Source organism: Heterocephalus glaber, unplaced genomic scaffold, assembly GCF_053883595.1.
Source record: "Heterocephalus glaber isolate CG9 unplaced genomic scaffold, H.glaber_assembly_v1.0 deba00001461, whole genome shotgun sequence".
NCBI lineage: Eukaryota > Metazoa > Chordata > Mammalia > Rodentia > Bathyergidae > Heterocephalus > Heterocephalus glaber.
In genome coordinates this window covers 34,558,792-34,582,671 of record NW_028258308.1, presented here as the reverse complement: position 1 = coordinate 34,582,671, position 23,880 = coordinate 34,558,792, and the positions used below count along the sequence as shown (strand labels likewise).

General features: G+C 37.2%; 1 long non-coding RNA gene across 1 annotated transcript in view; it reads right to left on the bottom strand.

The window, feature by feature from the left end:
* The window catches only part of LOC106010317 (uncharacterized), a 103,884-nt gene extending 82,965 nt beyond the window's left edge, over nt 1-20,919 (bottom strand). The window contains exons 1-5 of the long non-coding RNA XR_001184160.3: nt 20,742-20,919; nt 13,819-13,937; nt 8,725-8,866; nt 7,338-7,450; nt 5,930-5,975 (exon numbers count right to left, since the gene is read on the bottom strand). This is a non-coding gene — a long non-coding RNA (uncharacterized LOC106010317). The remainder of the gene's footprint in view (nt 1-5,929; nt 5,976-7,337; nt 7,451-8,724; nt 8,867-13,818; nt 13,938-20,741) is intronic.
* Between the last annotated feature and the right edge of the window lie 2,961 nt (nt 20,920-23,880).

Below are 23,880 nucleotides of genomic sequence, written 5' to 3'. Positions count from 1 at the left end.
TGTGTAATTACAAGGTTAGAAGTTTCAATTTTCCTCCATCCTTCAGAAAACAGTGAGGGGCCGGAGTGTGAGTCAATTACCAATGGCCAATAATTTAATTAATCATGTCTTTCTAATAAAGTCTCCATAAAATTGATAAATTATGGGTTCAGATCACTTCTGGGTTAGTGAGCATATGGAGCTCCCAGGAAGGTTGTAACTTGAAGAGGAGATGGACATTCGGAGCCCTCCCTCAACACCTTGTCCAGGGCATCCTTTTTTTTGATGTTCCCAAGTCATATTCTTTCATAATAAACCAGTAATATAAGAAGTTTTAAAAGAAACTTTGAGTGAATGAATATGAACACCTTTTCACTATATTGCACTTTCTACTATATAGGGAGAGAAATAAAATACACAAATAGTTATATCATGTAGATTATATAAAAAGGAAAAGAAAGAAACTCTACAGTAGACTGAATGTTTCATGGGAGGCCAAATGAGTATAGATTCTGTTTTTAAAATTTTTCTAAAAGAAGAGATCAAGCCATTAAATGCTACTTTTATTCTTTTAACATATCAACTCATCTTTATGATTGTATTACCTGAACCAAAATATATCTTTCTCTATAAAAGTGAGAGCTTAAAGCCCTACCTCTTGAGTTGGGGAAGGTCAAACTCATGTCTACCAGTGAAAAATGACATAAGTGACAGTATATGCCTTCTAAGGCTAGTCATAAAAACTATCATGGCTTTCTCCTCACTTTCTCTTTTCTATTACCTGCACAGGTGGAAGATACCTCCCATGTTTCCATGACATCCAATCAGCCTCATGGAGATGTCATAATAGGAAAGAACTGAGGCTTCCAGCCACCATCTGTGTGAAGGAGCCATCTGGAACTGATACCTCCAGTCAGTCTCAGGTAAGGTTTCAGATAATGTCGCTCCAGCCAGTGTTCTAACTACAACAATATGGAAAACCATGAGCGAGAACTAGCTAAGCTGCTCTAAGGTTTCTAACCCTCAGAATTATTTGAGAAAATAAATGTTTGTTGCTCTAAGTTACTAGGCTTGAGAGAAATCTGTCATACATTGTTAAGAAGTCTCAAAGTCCTTCACAGAATGAGGATTATCTTCTCAAGCTATTCTCTGCCTCCCTTCATTATTTAAGGAAAAGTTATTACTTGAAGTACAGCCACAGTATGCTCCAATTAAAACTTACCCTTCTTGCTAAATGAATGAAGGGATTGTTCATTAAGCTCTGTGACTTGGCTGCTATGTTACATTGGCAGAAACTAGAAGAACATGTCTGGGATTGAAGCCTAAAAGTAGTAGACCATGAAGGATGGATTATAAGGCTGGAAGAAAGAATAAGGGAATCCTTATTCTTGATTCATGATTTCACATGTTAACAAGAATGCCTGCATCCCATCCTAATATGTTGTTAGAATGGTACCTTGAAATTTGAAAACAATAAAGCCATATTGAACACAAGGTGGAAATTTCAGAATTGCTGTAGCAGGTTAGGGAAGGAGTCAAATAGTTCGCAGAGGTAGACCTATTAGAATGGATTTATTATTTCAAAATCTTCAATACTAAAAAAATCTTCCCATTAATTGTATTCCCAATACTTCATTCACTAAAGTAAAAAAGAATGTGTCACCGAGTGTAGCATCTTCCCTACTCAGAGGTGCTGCTATGGATCTGGAAACCCTAATGGGAACAGGAATGTAAGACTCCAGAATTTCAGAGATAATATAGCAGTACTTAACTACTTAGATGAAATAGACATTATCACATAATGGAGGTCAGTGAGGCTTACAGAGATCTTCTGCAAAGATCATGGATTTCCTAAGGGTCAGAAAAATGGACAAGCAAGGAAACTATTGCTTTATTTATTAAACCAAAACCACTGAGAATATGTGAAAAACCTAACCTTAGCCAATAGAAACGTAAATTACAATGCTTTGTCCTGTTACTGTACCTGAGCTAGTTCTTGAAGTAGAGTCTACTTATTAGAAAGAAATCTATGTTTCTTGAGGAAAGTTTCTCTGAAGCAAATATATGCAATCACAATTCCCCTAATGGTTCCCTAAAAGAATTTATTTCCTAAAGTAACCATATAGTAGGGGAAGGAGAATACCCAGATATTTAAGAGCTGTTTAATAATGAGACACAAAATGCCCTCATGGCCTTTTTGTTATAGGGTGGGCAGATGGCAAGAAGGTAATGGAATGACTGAGGTTTCTCTCACCATCACAATAGGTCTACAATTGCATCCTGTGTTGTTGTTTTTTTCCTGAGCCACTTGAAGCATAATCAGCATGGATATATGGAGAACTATTTGTTTCTGAAACTTAGGGGAAAATGTCATTATAATAAGACTGAAAAGAACAAATGTAAGATGTTGAGACTTTCCCCAGCTTCACCAAGATAGTAAATGATGAAATATAGCACATCCTAGGTCAAATGGCTGAGATTAGTGTCTCCCTGAAAGACTTAAGGAGAGAAGAAGTGGAAATCCTCATCATGTCCCCATTTAATTCAATGTCAGCCCTTATGCAAAGCAGATAGATTATGGAAGATGACATTCAACTACACAGACTTAACCAGCTGGTAGCCTCAATCACAGTCAACGTGCATAAATTGAATTTTTATGAGAACAGACAAAAACACCCTCTAAAATCCTGATACAGATATCAATATAGCATATGCCTTGTTTCATTGGTCACTATGAAGAAGGATCAGAAGTTGTTTCCATTAGCCTATGATAAATTGCAAAAGTATGCATGGTCTTGTCATAGGGTTTCCTAATTTTCCTTTCTCCATTGCAAGAGTCGTAAGGGACTTTATAACCTTGACATTCTGCAGAACATGACACTGATCTACATTTTGTGATATTACCTCCAACATAGTATCATCCCATACTTCTTTCTACTAAAAGAAGAAGCACATATTATATTTGGAAAAAGCTTTACTATATTTTGAAGAAGCCATATGCCATAATAAGAAATATTGCTCAATTCATTTATTAGGTGATGTGAAAAATTTGCAGTTTTGAGTTGTATCCAGGACAATGGAGGCCTTTATAACATGTTCTGACTCTAAAGCAATTGGCCCCTGCACTGGTGTCTCATGACTCGGAATATCCAATGTTGCCAGAAGTCTCCATAACAGATCATAGTAAAGTGTAGAATCTCTCACAAGCATCAAATTGAGTCACAATGCAGCCCCCTAGGTTTCTAGAGCAAGGCCATTCCATTTCAAGTGGAGAATTATTCATTGTTTCAAAAAGTAGCTCCTGGGGATTTACATCATCAAGGTAACTCCAAATCTCATTCCTACTCAGAGACACTAACAAGAGTACACAAATAAAAAAATCTTTATGAGAAATTCAGAAACCAGTGAGGAAATCGCAGTATACCAGACAAATACAAAACCATGAACAAAACTATACACCATTGTATTTAACCCACTATCATTTTCTCACCCACACCCCAAAGCCATCATAGCTTGACACAATCAGCAGAAAAATAACCAACTTGAACCTTGTCCTTCAGGAATGAAACAGAGGAGTAGGAAGTATGTGGGGGGAAAAAAAGTAGAAAGAAGACATTGCAGTTCTTCACAGGGCTGGCCACAAGATTTGTTTATGTCTTGCCTGATTTAGAACACTAATGGGGACTTGGCATATCTAGGCTACGGGAGAGAAAGAACAAGGGAGAGCTCGGTGGATCGTTGCTTCTTTAGAGAACTTGTAGCATCTCTGGCAGCTTTAAGACAAATCATTTCATATTAATGAATCAGGGAAACAAAAACTAAAATGACAGTCTATGGGATTTATGGCACAATATATAGGACTCCAAAAAGGAAAAGAGAGAAATAAAGGAGCAGGAAGGAGGTAGGGAGCTTGTCTGCAGAAACATTATTGATTTCCTCCCAAATCAATGACAAAAAATGGTTACCCATCTTCAAGAAGTTCATAGGACCCCAACTAAGATGAGCTCAAAGTTCCACACCAAGATATATCATAATCTGTCAAAATTATAATCTATTAGAGGCAAATATAAAATCTTGAAAACACCAAAAGAAAAGTGACTTGCCACATACAAGAGAGCTTTTATGAGACTATCAGTGGATTTCTGTTACGGCTTGTATCTAGATGAGTCCCCAAGCCTCATGCACTCATAGGTGGAGCTTTTCAGAGATGGCTGGATCTAGAGTGTGTAAATATGGATTAAGGGTATGTGATTACTAAATTTGTCCACTGATTGGTTTAGGATAGCTCTGCATGTGCATAACGGGAAGGCCCACCTTGGGTGCAGATGGACTAACCAATAGGCTTGTACCCTGCATTGAATAAAGAGAAAGATGGAGGGCAGGCTTACTGCCTCCTGCCAGCCACAGCATGAACTGTTTTTCCTCTGCCATGCTGCCCTGCTTTGGAACCAGTGACTATAGACTGAAACCTCTATGAACTGTGAGCTATAATAAACCTTTCCTCCTTTAACTTGTGTCTGGTATTTTGTCTCAGCAATGAGAAAAACAGTTAAGAGAATTTCTCAGAAAAAACATTATGGGCCAGAAGGGAAGGGGATGATATATTCAAAGTGTTGAAAGAAAAAACAAACTGCTAACCAAGAATACTCTCTCTCTCTGTCACACACACACACACACACGCGCACACACACACACACACACACACACACACACACTACAGTTATTACTACATCCAGCAAAATTGTCTTTTAAATTTGGAAAAGCAAAGATCTTCCCAGAGTACAAAATTTAAGGGAGCTAATCACCACTACACCTACTTTACAAGAAATGCTGAAGAGAATGCCTTAGGTTGGAATGAAAATTGCTAGATAGCAACATGAAAGCATATGAAAATATAAAACTCTCAGATAAAAGTAAATATAAAGACACAGAATCTTACAACACTATAATGGTGGTATATAAATCATTATTTGTGATATAGCATTTAAAACATCAAAGTGCAAAAAAGAACTATAACTTTACAACTATGTTAATGGATATAAAATACAAAAATGTCATTTGTGACATCAATAACATGAACTAGTAGAGATAAATTAGGTAGAGTTCTTGTATTCAAGTGAAGTTGTTTTTAGTTTAAAACAGGTTGTTATAGCTATGTTTTATTTAATCCCAACGAACCCCAAAATAAAATACCTATAGAAGATACATAAATGAAAACAAGAAACAAGCAAAGCACATAACTACCAATTTTTAAAATCATGAAACACAAAGGAAAAAAGAAAGGAGGGACAAAATAACTCATACAGAAAATAATTGATAAAATGTTAATAGAAAGTCCTTCACTATCAGTAATTACTCTAAATGTAAATGGATTAAACTCCCCAAGAAAAAGAGTGAATGAATACAAAAATAACATCTAAGTATAAATATATGCTGTTTTCAGGAAACTCACTTCAACTTTAAGGATACTACTAGGCTGAGAGGATGAAAAAAGATAATCATTGCACATAGTGGCCAAAAAACAGCAGAAGTAATCATATTTATATCAGCTACAATCAGAAAAGAAACATGTCTATATGGCCCCAATATATACAATTCAGAATATATATTCAGAATATATATTTACCTCAAGCAAACATGGATGCTCTCCAGGATAGATCGTGTTAGGCCACAAAACACATATTAACAAATTTAAGAAAACTGAAATCATACCAATATGTTTTCTGAATAAAATGGAATAAAACTAGGTCAACAGAACAAGAAAAATTCAAAAATTCACATGTATAAATTAAGCAACATATTATTGAACAACTAATGGATCAAATAAGAGATCAAAAGCAAAACTAGAATATACATTGAGATAAAAGAAAACATGAACATAACAAAACAACACTTAAGGGGAGCAGAAAAAACAGTACTAAAAGGGAAGTTTGTAGTAGCAAAAGCCTACCTTAAACTTGAAGATCTCAAACCAACAACTTAACTTTGCACCCAAACTAGAAAAAACAAAACCAAAAATTTTAATGAAACCAAGAGAGTTTAAAAAAAACAAACAAAACAAAATTGAGACCCTAAGGGAAAAAAAAGAGAAGTTTCAAATAACAAAAATTAGAAATTCAAGAGAAAACATTACAATTTGTGATACCATAAAAATAAAATGAATCTGCTATGGTATGTATGACCGTTCCCTCCAAAACTTAACTACCACTGTGTATGACAGCATTTAGAGGTGAGACCTCTAAGAGGTAATTACCCCTTGGGGGCTGCTTCGTGCCATTACTGAAGGAGCAGGTCAGTTCTCAGGATTAGCCTTGGTATAAAAGTAAGCTCTTGGCACAACATGTGCTCACATCATGCGGTGCTCTCTGCCATGTTATGATGCAGAAGGAAGGAACTCACTAGACCCTAGTGCCTAGATGTTGGACTTCCCACCCTCTAGAACTGTGAGAAATAAATTTCTTTATATAGTGCCCTGTCTGTGGTATTCTGGAATAGCAGCAGAAAATGGGCTGAGGATACCAAGAGATTACAAGTACATGTTAACAATTGGAAAGCACAGGAAAAAATGGATAAATTCCTAGAAACGTAAAACCTACCATAACTAAATCATGAATTAAAAAACTAAATACATGTATTTGGTAAAGAGAAAGGAATAAACAACACCCCCCCCCCAAATATACATCACTGGTGCCTTCACTGGAGAATTCTATTAAAAACTTAAAGAATTAACTCTGAACTTTCTCAAATTTTTTCAAAATATGAAGAGGATAGAACACTTCCAAACTCATTTTATGGGGCCAGTATTACCTTAATATCAATATCAGATGAAGATAATATGAGAAAGGAAATAGCAGGGCAATATCCCCAATAATTATTGTTGTAAAAATCCTCCATAAAAATCAGTACTAGCAAAATCTTAGTCACTTTTCTCATTGCAGAGACAAAATACCCAACACCCAAAGTTAAAGGAGGAAAGGTTTATTTAGCTCACAGTGTGTAAAGTTTCAGTCCATAATCCCATAATCAGCCAGCTCCAAGGCAGGGTGGTTTGGCAGGGGGCATCCCAGAGGAGAATTGGTTCATGGCAAACAGAAGACAGCAAAAGCAAGCAAGGACAAGATAAGCCTCTTTCTGTCCCTTAAATTTATCCAGTCCACCGGTGGTGCCAAACCAATTAGTGCATTGATTTAGTAATCACACACTTTTAATCCTCATCTCCTTAATCCCAGCACTGCACCATGCATGAATCAGTCACACACCCTAGATTCAGCCACCTCTGAAAAAGCTCCAATTATTGAAATAAGGAAAGATACAATGTTTTAGTTCCTCTTTGCTGAGACACACTACTCAGTACTCACAATTTAAAGGAAGAAAGGTTTATTTTGGCTCACAGTTGGTGGAGGTTTCAGTCCATATTCTGCTGGCTCCCAGGCAGGGCAGCATGGCAGAGGTGCAGTGCAGAGAATTGTTCCTGGCAGGGCAACCAGAAGCAGGGCACCATCAAGGGATGAGGGAAGGAGATAGGCCCTTCCAGATCCACCCCCAGTGACCCACCTTCCCAACATCACACTTAGCTATAAACTCATCAGTGAACCAATATGCTGATAAAATATCACACAGCTCTGATCCAATCTCCTTCCAAAAGCCTCACCTACGAGCACATGACACTTTGTAGGGACATCCAGATATGACCCATAACACAATTAAATTGAAAGATATTCTGAGTTCACCAATTCAAAAACTTGATGTTGTTAAAATGTCCATACATAATGAGATCTATAGATTCAATGCAATCTTTAAATCCTTGGGGTTTTTGTTTTTCAAAGATAGAAATAATCCTAAGATTTACCTGCAATCTCAAAGAATCATAAACATCCAAAACAATATTGGAAAAATAAAAATTAAAACTGGGTCATTTACACTTTCTGACTGCAAAAAATGTTACAAAGTTACAATTATCAAAATAGTATGGCAATGACATAAATATGATTACCATATGACCCCTTGATTTCATTTCTGAGTATATACCTGAAATAATTAAAAGGCAATCTTGAATAAACTTTGCTTGCTCATGTTCAGCATCATTTCAGCATCATTCACAGTAGCCAAGAAGTAGAAGCAATTTGAATGTCCACTGACAGATAAGTAGATGGTGTATGTATACATTGGAGTATTATCTAGCTTTAAAAAGGAAATACTTTTATATGGTACATGGGTGAACCTCAAGAACATTATGCTAAGTGAATATGCCAATCACAGAAAAACAAATACTGTGTGAATTCACTTCCACAAGGCTTCTAAGGAGCCAGTCTTAGAAAACAGAAGGGTGGTTGCCAGGGTGTAGGAGATGGAGACACAGGGACGTTACTGCTGAATGGATGTGGAATTTCAGTTATGCAAGATGAGAAATTTCTGGAGATCTGTTACACAAAAACTTGCATATATATATATATATATATATATATATATACACACACACACACACACACACACACACACACACATTTATTACTATTATACACTTAAAACAGTTAAGGTGGCTAATTTTATATTATGTTTTCTACATAATGAAAACAGCACCTGGCATGCTCCTGGGCTTCAGAAGAAAATAAGCACCTGAACTGGATGGGGCAGTAAATAAGTATATCCAGATCTGTCCATCAGGAAGTCAGTATTGTCAAATCTATACTATAATAGTGATTAAACACAACATCCACCCTTTTTGTAGTAGAAATTGTTACTTACAATTGGGTTTAGTGTAAGCTGAGGGTAAGAGACACAAAAGCAGGTCCAGATCCTCATGGTATCCACTGTACAGCGAGTTCTCCATTTTCTCACAGCCACAGCTTTTTGTGTGTGGTGGGGGAGGGGAATCCCCTATGACCCACTGGAAAAAGAGAAATATGAATCTGTTTCATGAACAAGGCGGTTCAATATATTAGCATAAGATGAAAATGTATTATTTCTACACCATAACCTAACTCATATTTGAAAGAAAGACAATGGAAAAGTGAAATCTTCCAAACATTTAGAACATGGACATATTTTGATGATATATAGTATCATGCCTTTAAATCTGTGTGGAGAGAAAAGTGTCTGAGATGAGGATATACATGGACTCTTGGATGGTGGAGAAAAGCTTGAGTTAGCCAAGTATGTGGAAGACCTGAGATAAGATATACCAAGGGCACTAAATAAAGTGGATTTAAAATACATGGAATTTTGTATCCCATACCAACAGGTCATCTGTGATGACCTGCCCCAGAGGCAGCACTAATCAGAGGATATAGAATAGCTTATCTAGCAGATGCCATCAAGCCACTACCCATGGCCACCACACGCTGGTACAAATTGTGGTGCAGTGTTTCCTGATAGCATAGGCTCAGAAGAATGTACTCCCTTTTTCCAAGGATGCTACTGCTGCCAGTGAAAACAATGGTGACTAACTCTGACTCTTAACATCATACCTCTAAGACAACATATCACCCAAGTGGTATAAAGTTGATTTTATGTCTTGTTCACATCAGCATTGCCTCAGACTCGAAGGATCCACACTGGGACATATAAAGTATGAATCATGAGACCCACTGATCTACCATAAACAGGAGCACTCTGAAATGCCCAGCCTGATAGAAGATAGAAATGGCTTTTTATAGGTAGAGCTAAGACTCCAGCTTGAGTGTGATGCCATGCATTGGTAGAGTGTTATTCTTCAAAATACAGGATATACTTCCAATCAAAAGCCATTAAATGGTTTGTGTCCATTACATAGATACAAAACATGCAATCAAGAACCAAAGAATTAAAGTAGGAGTGGCTATTCTTGCCATCAGTTAGTCTCTGATGGTAATTTGTGATCTCTATCTCTATATTGGGCTCTGTTAAATGATAGGTTCTATTCCTAAAAAGGAAGATTTATATCAAAGGACAGGGTGTGAGTTTCATGAAATCCAAAGCTATTGGAACCATCTAGTAATTTGGGGATTCCCATGTCAGTAGAACAAGAGAAAAGAAGGGAATTAATATAGTGAATGTAGTATGCAACTATCAAGAAGAGATATTTTGATGGCAAGGAATAGTATACTATATAATAATATGTACTAAAGGCAAAAAAACCCCATCTGAACTCACAGGAATTGTTAAGTGTACATCTGTGTGCTCAATGCTCAGTATTAACCTGAACAAGTAGTTCCAATAAGCAAGCTTGAAAAAGGTCCAAATGCATAGATATCTCAGATGAGAAACTGGGTTAGTTTTCTGAAAATAAATAAACAAATAACCTAAAGCACTGGAAGGTGGAAGGAATCTAAACAACATGGTAGAGGAAGATAATATAAATAATGATCTTGGGACCAGCTGCAAGGGCCACACGAAATACTCTTTTTTTGTTTTGTTTTGTTTTTTTACTTTTGTCTGTCCATATATTTGAAAAATTCCTAACAAGGAGGATCTGAGTAAATCCAAGTGGTCAATGAATGAATTGTAGCTGATGCCTTTAATAATCACCTATACCCTCTTGACTTTCACTGTACCCCCAAAACACTTACAGGTCCATACATACAACACAGCTTCAGACCTCGAAGTCACTCCAACCAAGAGCCACTGCTGGCCATCAAAACATGTTACGCTCACATAGGACAGGCTAGAAAGGCAAGTTGACAAAGGACAAAGAGGAACCAGATATGTACCCTAGCTTTTGCACCATGAAGTAAGACACTTCTGGGGCATGACTGTCACTCTAAGGAGATCAGTGGGTAAGAGCTAATTGCTTTTGGTGGCAGGCTGATTATTAACACCTATTGGTTTCATTCCCTTGCTTCTGGAATCACCTCCAAATAAACTAGCACTCAAATCCAACTCGTGGGCTGCTTCCAACTGAATCCAACTGAAGACAAGACACAGTACTTGTAATTCAGATCCACTTGATATGAATGCATGAACTCAGCCACTATACTATCATGAAATATAGTCAAAATATAGTCTGTGGAATAATTATGATCATCTGGTAGTAACTGCTTAAAAGGAATATTACCATAAAGCTGGGTCTTAATCATACCAGAGCATGACAATCATTTCAGTATTTTGGATCTTAGTTAAGATTTCTAAGTACAAGGAAGATTCTCTTTCCAAATGTAATAATAGCACAAACTCAAGTCACTAGACTGGCTGTAATGATTTTCTACATTCTTATTTTTGTATGTATGTCTACAGAGTGCTTTGGCTGTAAATACATTTCAGTATTTCATAGTACAGCAAGAGTATTTGACAAGCTAGAATTTTAAAAAATCTAATATAGAAATTAAAAAGTAGAAAAATGGCTTAATTCTAAGAATTTTTGACTCTTAATTCTATATCTACAATGTCCCTATTAACCTCTTAGTGTCTATGCTTTCTTATGTGTTAAGTGGAATTCATAACCCTTATGATGAAAGGGCAGTCGGTAGATGAATTGTTAGCTTATCTATAATCTTGCACACAGTATTATTTTGAAGATGCTCATACATTTTTAATTGCTAAATGCACTTATCTTGCATTATCAGAGTATGCAATCTCACAAACTTCAGATATTATACACATTTTTAAATATGTCAATCAGATACATGATAGGGAACATTTTTTAACTAAAATGAGTTAATCCTAGGTGACCTGGAGTGACATGTCCACAAAGCTGAAGATGACAAATATCACGGTATTCATAAAAGTTCAGTATACTCTTGGCAATCGGGGATTCTGTGTCATAATCTAGTACTAGCACTTAGTATCCTTCAGATGCAACCTCAAAGGTTGATGCCACAGAGCACTCAGTAGTTCTCTGGAGGCCTGGATTTGAGCTGCACATTTGAGGAATGGTGTGTGGGCAGGTATTCACCATACCACTACATGAAACAAGCTGGCTTCTCCTTATGCATGTCTTACCTTAGTCCTATTTTCTCCTCCACTCTCATACACAGTAGCTGTTCTTACACGATAAAAACTTAGTATACTTGTGAGAAATGGGCCTTGTGGGAGAAATAAAGCATTGCTAGTGCTGGTGAAGAAACTGAAGAAGTGTTTAATCTTAGCCAGAAAATAGAGATTAAAAAATAAATAAACAGTGGAATGTTGAACTTGGCAGACTTAAATCCATGATACAATGGAGTCGACCAAAGAAGTGTAAGGAAACCAGAAAAATCATTTCATGAAATTACATTAACAAGACTACTCACCAAGTCAAAATTTTATTCTTATATTTAACAAAATGACCAATTTTGTAAATGATAAATTTGTAAATTTTGTAATGGTGAGAAAACAGTTTTCAGTTTTTAATTTTTCTTCATAGGCTTTTATATATTTATTAAAATATTATTTTAATGTTCTTTTATAGTCATTTATTAATTTTAATAGTGTTTTATTTAATCCTTTTGCATTTGGTAAAAGGAAATCAGTCTCTAAATGAAAATGTTTCCTCTACTTAAATGTTTATCCATTAAACTCCTTATTTTGTTGTATTGCATCAGCACTTCAGAAATAATGTTTAAAAAGAAGTAACTGCCATGCTTCTTTTGTTCTTAACTTTAATTGGAATATCTCTAAGGTTTCCCAAAGTATATTTGAATGAGAAGTAATATCTCTTGAATTTCATGGCAAATAAGGGTTTAGTAATCTTCTATACTCTGTTCCCATCTTAGAGAGTCTCAGAGGATATTTTCTTATTAACTGTACTGAGCAGCCCTGTAACTTAACCCCTTATGGTTTTTTTTTTTAATAGTGAGTTCAACAAAACACAAGAAATTAGAAGAAAAGTTCCCTACAGTCTAATGAAGCCAAAAAACCCCAATACCGCATTAAAGGAGAAATAATGGTGTTCACATCAGTTTTTAACTTCATCCTTAAGCAATTTGGCAGAGAGGTCATCATTTCTTTTGAGAGCAGCATGAAGGAAGCTCCTGCCCCAGGCAATGGCAACTGGAGGAGGGAAAGCAAGGCCTGTCACTACTGAGAAGTCAGTAGTGAAAGCTTCCCAAAGTTAACTAGGACTCTATCAAGACAGTGACCAATTAACTGCTGGCCACTAGATTTTGATGACTTAATGAGACAAACTGCCTGTGCTGCCTTTTGCTGATGTCTGGATCAGTTTAACCTAAAAATCCATTGATAAATTGTTTTCTTGCTCAAATCATGATTTTTTTGTGTGTGGTAACTCACTACTATAACTGCACTTATGACCTATGACCTTCTGTTTTATACTGTCTTACCCATCAAAGCAACCTAATGGTCCATAAAAAGTGACTACACAATAAACTATAAAGATAAATTTATAAAATGCATTTGTACTAACAGAAGACCCCCCTTTTCTTCCCCAATTTGGGTGTGCATAGCAAAGTTACCTTTAAAAGGTTTTTAACCTATATGTGGTGGCGTCTGCCACTTCCCAACACTCTGGGAGGATGAGGCAGGAGGGTCTCACATTATAGCCCAGCTTGGGTGATCTAGCAATGTAGTGAAAACTTTTCTGATTATAAAAAATTTTAGGGGCCAGGGACTTAGCTCAGTGGTTTCGCCTCCTGCTGCACAAGTGCAAGGTCCCGAATTCAATCCCCGGTACCAAAAAAAAGAAAAAACAAATTTTAAAAGAGCAGGGGTTGTAGCTCAATGTGAAGACCCTGAACTCAATCCCTGGTACTGCTAGGAAAGTAATAAAGTTTTCAACTTCTATAATGTTCTTTGCTTTGATCAGTAGCATTTCAATTCTTTAGTGAAAGTTGCCTAAGTTTTTTTGTGTGTGTTACTTAGTGAAGTTTGACTATCAGATACCTATTTTTTCCTATATTTTGAGTCAGAATACATATAAAGTGGTACCTGGGTTCATGGATGCTTCTGTTTGTGAACAATTCTGTTCCTAAAGAGAAGTGGTCTCAAAATTTTGCTTCCATTCTTGAACTCTGCATCGGCTGAGGAACACAAACTTGGCCATCTTCCTGAGAATCGTGGAATGAAATAAGTTCATGAACTGTGGTACCATGGTGTATACACACACACCCACACACCCACACACATACATACAGGGCTCCAACTTGTTATCCTTCTGCCTCAGTCTCCCAGAATGCTGGGACTATAGGCATGTGCCACCATGCCTGATTCAGACCTCTTTTCTTAAAGAGGAGTTATCTCATGAGCGAGAAAAAGGTAGATGTAGATACACAAGGTGAAGGATAACTTTCAAAGGTTTAGACATCACTACTAATCAAGATTCTTCAGCTATAAGAAAGAAGGGTTACTCTCAACTTTATCCAACTTTTGGTGTGAAGACTAGGAAAAATACTACTATATAACTTCCAAAATACAATCCTACAAAGATATAAACTATTAGTGTTACTTTACAGATAGCCAACACTACTCCTTTCTGTCCTCTAGCCAACTTCAATTTTTTTAAGTATGTCCTTTACATTGTGTTGAATATAACAAAAAAAAATCATACAGATTATTGCCAGCAGGTTTGGGGTGCCATAAGGACATTCCAGTAAAAAAGAAAGTCTTATATTAGGAGTTAGTAGGTTTCTTATTACTGATAAGGAGTTATAACTACCAATATGACCTTCTAGACCAGTGCCATCTATGGCACGTGTATCACAGTAGGCTACTTGTATCATTGAAAGCTCTAAAAGGTTCACCATCACTATTCTAGACTAATTTTTAAAGAAAAAATCAATAAAGAATTATAACTTTGGAATTAGTGTCATCCTTCTTAAATATCAGTAATCAGAAATGGGAATAGATTTTAAACAGATATGAAATCTTGAAAAGATTCTTCAAAACACTGAAAGACCTTGGTCTACACCCACCTACCTATCTTTTGTCATTCACTTCTCTGTTTACACCTCTTGCTAATTTCCTGTCCTTGACCTGGGCCATTTTTGGTTGGCTCTGTGGTAGTATTTTCTGAGAAAGTAATTCAATTTTTTTTCTTATCTACTTTTAACACCATTTCCCTACTCCCTCATATATGTACATTTACACTAGTGGCAAAATGGCATCGTTTTAGGTTCCTAACTTCCTTTCTGTCAATATAATCACCTCCATGGGTGGCGCATAGTATTTTGGCCATGAAGAGCCATGAATTGAGAACTGAAAAAAGAAAAAAAAAAAGAAAGGTGTATACAATTGAAGCCCAAGGTATTAAGTCCATGGGAATATTCCATAGCCCATTGAAGATCTATAGAGGTGAACTTCTCTGGAGGAAAATAACCAAAAGTCAATTGCTATGTAATCCTAGGCATGAATTTACATAGCTAGAGTACATATCAAGGAGGGGAAGTACTAGGGGTCGTGGGTAAATTTTGTGGATGCTTCTGCATGTCAGATGCTGAAAACTGCAGATATTACATTTAAAATGAGCTTCATGAGTTCCATGAGTTTATTTTTGGGAGCACAAGACAGAGACAGCCATCCGTCAGTATAATATTTAGATAAGCGGAGGCAACATAAGCACAATAATAGCTGTATTCATGAGGAACAAATATAATTTTCTCATGTGCTCCTTCCCCACCAGCTAACACAATTTCTTAGGATAAAATGACTGAGAGGGAACAGCCAAGACCAAGAAAATCAGATGAACAGCTGTCAATAATTGACTTAGACTGTGAACCCTATAGAGTTACATGTCACTTAGGAAACTAGTATTTGTAGAACATTAATTTATAAGTCACTTTCAATATTCTATCCTTATATTCATCCTGTGCTGGAGGCATTATTTTGATTCAAGGGAATAAAGAATTTAAGTCTCAGAAATGTTGAATGCCTGGCTCTTTACTTGAAGCTAATGATAGGGTTCAGGAATGCTGTCACCAAATATGGCATCTTGGCAGCTGAGAAAACAGCAGAAACAACAAGTCTACTCTCACCTTCTCACCCTTTATCCCTGCCATAAGTGATAAAACCTTAATGTGGGAGGGTCCTTCCTGAAGGAACATCTTTATCTCTGAAGACACAGGGAGATAGAGAAGCATTTAAATAAATAGGCTTTGCTAAGTTCCCCTAGTTTATTACCATTGTATCATACCCACTTGATCCAATTATACTTGTCCAAGACCATGTGCTTCTTCAATATATACAAGGGTTTACCTATTTCTTTAGGATTTCATTTCCATGTGAAGCCCCTATCCCATAAAACTTAAGTTTCCATGCTTTTCTCTTATTAATCCATTTTTTGATATAGGGCCTTGAGCCAGGAAAAAGTGAGGGCTAAAATTCTTCTTCCCTACAGTTTCTTCTCCCTTCCACTACTATACTCAAAGCTGGAACTCAAACCCAGTTCAACTATTTCCAGATCCTATGCTTTCCCATCGCCTTTGTGCAGTTGCTCATGTTGTGGGAGTATGACCCACTCATATGGAAAGAACAGAGAACTAAACAGAATGCATAAAGGCAACACTGGGTGTCTCCTCGGTCCACTGACAAAATGCAGCTGGTGTATTTACTAGTAGTGGCTGGCTGCGAAGCAACCCCGACACTGGCTTGAAGGATTCTTAGTCTGACATAGTGGCATACCCATATAAGTAACATATGTGTGTGAAACAGGTACTGATCGGATCTGCAGGCAATGCTTGGATTCCCATTCCACTTGTTTCCCATGCATGCACTCCAGTGTGGAGAAGGATTCTTCAGGCTCCTTTGGTCCTGGCTTTCCTCCACCTCAAAAAGCACACAAAACCTTGAAACTCTCTTTCCCACACACTCACTTCATGTATTTTTTTCAGTCATTATTAAAATGGTTGAAAGTTAAAACATTCAAAGTCAGTCCTTGCATTTGGAGAATGTTATAGAGTGTGTTCTGCACATGGGATTTAGACTTTCAGAGACTCTGACCACTTATTAGAACTGTCGTTGTTTTCTCCTAAGTGTTCCTGGGAGATATAAATATTGATCCTTGAAAGCTCTGAATAAGCAAAAAGGATGAACACATTTTCTAGGTGACTCTTTCAGCCTGCACCAAATTACTTCTGGAGCAAAGATATGAGATCCTTCTCTCTCTCTTATAATAAATGCCAGCTATTGAATCATTGTTTGTAAACCACAATCTGAGCCACCCTGAGTGCCTCCTGCCAGGTTCTTTTGATTTTTGACATTAGCATATAGTTACATGGTTTTTCTGCTCCAAGAAAAGGCCCTGAGACAAAAATGTGTTTTTCTCTAAGTAGGAGGTCACTACCATCTCCATAGCCCAGGCAGGGATGAAGAAATGAGATGCCAAGTGTGACGCCCACTAATCATCTACCTTTCAAAGCTTGATTTGGTAATTTTCTTCAAGGCTGAGGAAGCTGACAAAAATGCTTTCAAGATGGAAAGGGGCCTTGTAAACCTGCCTGACATGTTTTCTGCCTGAAAGCAATAAACATCTGTTTTCTTGATAAAGTAACCAGGTTCTTATTCGGGGGAACAAAGCTATTTAGATGGCTTCCAATTATTGATTCTTCTTGAGAATATTACCCTGAGGGCTTTATGCAGTGAAATGCTGAACATTACCCCAAACCCTCAACATTGCCCTATATATTCTGTCAGCCCAAATTCCATGCTGCAAGACATTTTTTTCATACTATAAAATACTGGCAAATGTTGTTAAGCACCAAAAGTAGGAGATAGCTGTTCACTTAGACTGAAATATTTTAGAGGAAGCCAAATCCTAGGAAAAAACATTTGTCTCACTTCTGTGTAACAGGAAATCACTAATTATGACCTAATTAAGTCTAGAAAGAAACTAGACCTTCATTTCTTGTATGTCTGAGTCTCATTACCAGACATAGAACATTTAGATCCTTGGTTCTTGACTAAGAAAATTTTATGCTATTATCTGCCGTCTTAAGACCTATTTGTTTATTTTTCAACAAAATTTTTTGAGTATCACTGCATGCCAGAAACATTTTTAGTTACTTAATGCTAGGAAAGAAAAGGCAATAATCCCTGTCATCCTGGAAATTCATATTCTAATAAATAACAGTAATGTATAGGAGATTAAATAATATAGAAAAGAAATTAAAAATTCAGTAGACAAATGAAAATCAGAAAAGCCAGAGAAAAGACAAAGAGTGTGGATGGAGGGCAATTGCAAAAACGGGATCAAGATAAGGCTCACTGAGAAGGTGACGTGAGCAAAAGTTTCAGGAGTTGGGAGCACTACCTGTAGAGATACCAAAGGAAGAACATTCTAAAGAGAGAAGAAACGCTGTGCAAAGGCAAGAAGGCAGAGCCTACCAGGTAAGTTCAAGGAGCCTCAGGGAAGCTAATGTGCTTTAAGGGCAGGGACAGAGCAGGAAAGTAGTAAAAGGTAAGGTCTCAGAAGTAAGGTTAAGAACCTAGGTAGGAAGGTGGATTCCATATACCCTTTGATGTGAGAACTGTAGCTTGTACTGAGGGAAAAGTCTGTCACAGGGCATTGAATTGCAAAGTCACATGATCTGTTTTACATTTAGAAAGGATGCTTTGTTCAAAAATTCTGGATATCAGGTAGTAAGTGTAGAATCCAGGAGAGATTGAGAAAAACTGCAGTAGCAGTAGCTGTGGATAACTGTGGGAGTCTGTCTCTGAATATATGTAAGAGTCAACAGCACCGCACATTACGTTGGATATAAGGCATGAAAGAAAGAGGCAAGTGAAGAATATCTGCAAGACTTTTTTGATGTGAGCAACTAGAAAGATGCAAGTTCACTGACTAAGATGAGAAATAGTATGGGTGAAATAAATATAAGGGGGAACATTAACTCAGTCTTCAATATATTATGTTTGAAGCACCTATTAGATGTCTCCATAGCAGTATTGCATAGGCAGTTTTTAGGAGGCCAGATTTCAGGTGAAAAATCATACAAACTTGACATGTGTATGGTAGTTAAAATGCTGCTGCTAAAGAGCATCATCAAAACAGACAATGTAGAACCAAAGATCAAATTGGAACATGGAAAAGTTATGAGGTCAGAGGAAAGGGAATGACTCAAAAAATTAAAAGGAGTGGTTGATGAAGTTGGAAAAACAAAACAAAAAAACCAGAGAATATGTATTCTAAAGACCCAGATGAAGAAACTATCAAGGAGGAAGGAGCTTATTAATGTACTAAATAGTGACACACAGTAAGGTGGAGACTACTAGATTTAGCAATGTGAATCTCTTTAATGGCCTTGATGAGAGTTGATTAAGGTAGAATAGGCCAAAGAATGGAATACAACTGGAAACCAAAACAAAAAGAATTGAAAACTTAATTTTTTTTTTTGAAATGAGTATAAAAGTTGGAGTGGGAATTGGTGTTGGAGGGAGGACTCTAACTTCAATTTTTAAGAAGAATAATGCTTCTATGTTAGGCTGATAGAAACAAACCAGAAAAGAGGGACAAATATAATGACACAGAACAAAGGGGAGTAGTTATGTAGAAATCCCATTGTGTACAGAAGGTGGATCTGTTGCATCAGCTAGAATGGGTGGGAATGTGAACACAAATGTCCTTCCCATAGCTATAAGTGGGAAAGCAGGTGCAGGTGCAGCTACATGGGTGGATATGATAAAGTGAATATGTAAGACTCTCTTTTGTCAGTGACGTAAGATGCAGTATCTTATGGAAATGGTGAGGGTAGGAGTCGAAATTTTGAAGGTTTAAATAATGAAGTGGGTGGGAAATCATTTGTATGCCCTTGATAGTCAAGGGTTAGAAACTGGACTGGCATCACAGCTCACCCGAAAGGATGTCAGAAATGTACACTAAGGCCTCAGAAGTACTGAATCAAAAAATGAGTATATTTGAACAAGATCCCCAAGTGTTTCATATGCACATTAAAGTATGAGATGCTCTGGTTCTGGAAGTACATCATAGTAAAAACAGCATAAAGAACATGAGCTGTACAAAAGAATTGAGCCTAATGTGAACTATAAGCTCTGGGTAGCAACGATGTGTCAATGCAAGTTCACTCACTGTAACAAAAGCACCATTCCGTTGGGTGTGGATTTGGGAAGTGGTTATGAATTGTGGGGCACAGGTGATAGAAGTCTTTGTACTTCTGCTTAATTCTGCTATGACCCCAAAACTGCTCTAAAAAACATGAAAAATATATGTTTGTTTTTAAAAGACTATTTGTATCAAGAGAAAAACTTAAAAGTCCTTATTCTGGTTATGGTATAACAGTATTAAAACTTCTATGAAACTATGCCACAGTACAATGAAATAATGAAATTGTTCTGCCAGATTAAAGGTACTACATAAAATAAAAATTATCTTCCACATGTTAAGAGTGTATGAGCTTTTGAGCCAAATAAGTTGAACTCTAACCCTGCCATACAGAAATCAATTGATTTTTTTGAAAATTACTTAACCACCATGTACGTTTCCTCATCTGTAAACTGGGGAGAATGATTAATATTAGCATGATATGTGAAGATGTACTGTAGCAGTAGTTTTAATAACAATAAGTAGTAGTCACTGAGCACTCTGTCAGGATCTTGGCTGGAAACAATTCACTCAGGTGGTTTCAATAAGTCGTTCTCAACTCTGGCTTCATAACCTGCAGAGCTCTTAAATGCAGACCCTTCTCAAGCTTGTTACACTAATCTCTGGGGCGAGGGTCCAGGCACTGACAGTTTTAAATGTTCCTTTGGTAATGATAATGTGCATCAAGGGTTGGGAACCAGTGATTTAAGTGGAAAGATTGTAAGGAAGGGACTATTTAGAAATTGGTGCAGAATTAAGAAATGGCAATGAGAGACTTAAGTATTCAGGGATCAGCAACAGAGAGAAACCATTAACTCACCTGTGGCTGGAGGAAGGAAGGAAACAATCAAGCAGAAGTGCAGGAAGAGACACCTAGTGGGGTGTTAGCTCCAAGGAGTGATCCAATAGTTGTCAGAAGAGTAAGCAGAAGTAGGAGGGAGAGAAAGTTCTCTATCCTGGCTCCTCCCACCTTCTAGTCCCCGGACATTTCCTCCCATTGACTGGCTACAAACTGAAGCTGGCTGGCAAGGGAACCTGGGTGATGTAGTCCTCCATAGAGATCGCCATCCTTGGGAAGAGAGAAGGCTAGAGAGGTTGCTGAAGGGTCAAATGGAAAATAATCAGCAGAGGCACTTACTCCAGGCTGGGCTCTGTTCCAAGTACTTTACATGGATTAACATTTTAGTAAATGACTTCATTCTTTTTCATTAAGACCCAGTACTTTTTTTAATTGTACAAGAACAGGTCCATTAATTATTAGAGACAGTTAACTATTTCCAGGTTGTCACATGCAAGATCACCAGAGGAAGTCTTCAAGTTATTCTTCAGTGGTAAGGCTGAGAGGCTAGGGTTCTGTACCCACATTTTCTAAGCCAGCAGGTTCTCCAGGCCTATGGGAAGATTCTCAATACTCAGCTGGTTCTCAGAGTATAATCTAGGAATAAAACAACAACTCTGGTTCCTGGTTTCTAATTTAACATAGGAAAATATAATATAGGAAGACATGGATCAGGGGGTGGTATAAATCACAGCTCCTACTAGAATTCTATGACCCATTACACGAACTGTATGATGTCTACGAGACCAATTATTTTCATAAGCTCTTTTGTTTGCTCTTGTAAGAAACTTTTTAAATGTAATTAACATAAGCTCTGGGAAAATTAACAGGACGAATGAGTCTGCTTGAAGGTAGGAAAGGACAAGTTGCTGAAGGAAGGGCAAAGGAGAGCCTCATGGGTAGAGACAGGACATAATTTGGGTCACATTTCAAAGCCATGTAAAAGTTAAGCAATAGCATTTAACAGGAATTCCTATTTAGAAGGTGAGAGAGTGAGGGAGTTTGCTTTCCTTGACTCAGAGAGGAGCTGAAAGCAGAGTCAGTGGGTTCCCAGGCAACTCAGGTAAATCCTAGCTGATGGGAAAATAAGTGGACAGTGCAACAGCAAAGCTTCTCTTCTCACAACCAGCTGTCCTTGGTGGGGATTCTACTCCACTTATGGAGCAAAACTGTATGTGCCAGAAAGACAGGGCTGGGCCGAGACCTCAGGGTGGGAGCATAGATGATGCTTGAGTAGAGAGAGCCCATGTATCTTTCACAAAGGGCATTTCTCATGGCCCTGCTATCTGGCATCTTGTTTCCTCTCAACTCCATTCATCATAATGTCACCAATGGTTATATAGTATCAACCCACCATCCTTAAAATTTGTTGTAAAGAATCATTTTTAGAAGATGTGCTGTGAAGAAGGGTTCATATTTGTTTAAACAACCTACCTGTATGTCTGTCCAACACAGGACTTCCAGATACCTAGAGTTTCATTCCAACAGTTCCCAGGTTTCAGAGCACATTGAGCAGACTTTTCATTATGTTTTTTTAAGCAGGCATGAGACATGCCTGTAATCCCAGCATTCTGGGAGACTGAGGCAGGAGGCTCTCAAGTTATAGCCCTCCTTGCACAACTCAACAACTTAAGGAGACCCTGACTCAAAATTTTTAAAAAATTTTTTTAAAAGAGATGATGATGTAGCTCAGTGTAAAGACACTGGGTTCAATATCTAGTACTAGAAGAAGAGGAGAGCCAGTGCTAGTTGGCACATCATTTTGTTAGAGGATTCTAGTGAAAAAGAAATTTTCTATTCATAGGCATTCTTTACAAATATTGCAATTTGAGCACTAAGGTATAGTGAGAAATTCTTCTCAAATCCCACTATGCCCCAAACTGCTGAGGCTGCTTCCACATACAGATACTCTACTAAGAAATTAATGAAGGCTGTCTCCACACTGGTGGTATTTATTTAACATGCATTATAATCCCAGCTGACACTTTCTAATGAGTTTATTGCTGCTACAGAGTTAAAGCTCTCAAACTCAATAAGCATAAACTCGCGTGTCAAAAATGAAACATAGTCAGTCCTGATGCTTAAATGGCCTGCATCGATTCTCAGGCAGTCTAACCACTTAGGTCTGGGGCCAGGCCTCTAATTTGTGCCTTGAAGTGTATAGCCTCACTTGATTTAGATGTCAGAATGAGGCAGCACCTCAGTTTGAGAAATTAACTGAAATAGTCTAGAAAATTGGTTTGGATATCTTCACCTTGGATTGTAAAAGTCATTGTTCTCACATAAACAAGGGGCTAAATAATATTCCCATAAACTTATTGGAGTGTTTCATCAAAGGGAATGTCCTCAGAGTCAAATCTTGCGGTGTTTTGTGCTTTATCTATGCAGCAAATTCCATCCAGAGAAATTCATGCCAAGATTGTAGGTTCTACATTCCTAGCAAATGAGTATTTAGGGCATTGTCTTTGAATATAAAATAAACACACACTCAGTGTTTGAATGAAGCTCTTTCAATCATTTAGATATGCTCACTATAAGAGTCAAAAAGGCTTTGAAACTTTGAAGGTGCTGACCTGTCTACAAAACACCACTTTGTTCATGGCTACATTCTCTGCTTCAAAAAAATCAGCTACCATCTCTAAAGGCGTTAAAGAGGTCTGAAAGACCAGCAACATGGAAATCAGCCACATTTCTACTTAATGGTTAAGTCTATTTGTGTGGAAACACAAGACACTTTTTGAACTACAATTGTTATTGAAGTTTTGTTTTTTTTTAAAAAGACAAACTCTTTCAAAATTACAATAAAAAATTCCAATATTTAGAATTAAATACACAAGACACAAAAGGTCATAGAAACTGAAGTCACCTATTTGAGTTAAAGAGCTTGTTAAGAGATACTGGAAGGACTAGAATTCAAGCCTCATTCCCCCAAACTAGTGATGGCAAATCTTTTAGAGCTTTCAACGATAACGAGCGTGCCATTTGTTCACCACCACTGCCCCAAACTGTATCTCTGGGATGTTGACATTTGATCACATACAGAATCATATCTGTATCAGTTACTTTTCTCATTGCTGAGAAAAAAATACCTGACACTCACAAGTCAAAGGAAGAAAGTTTT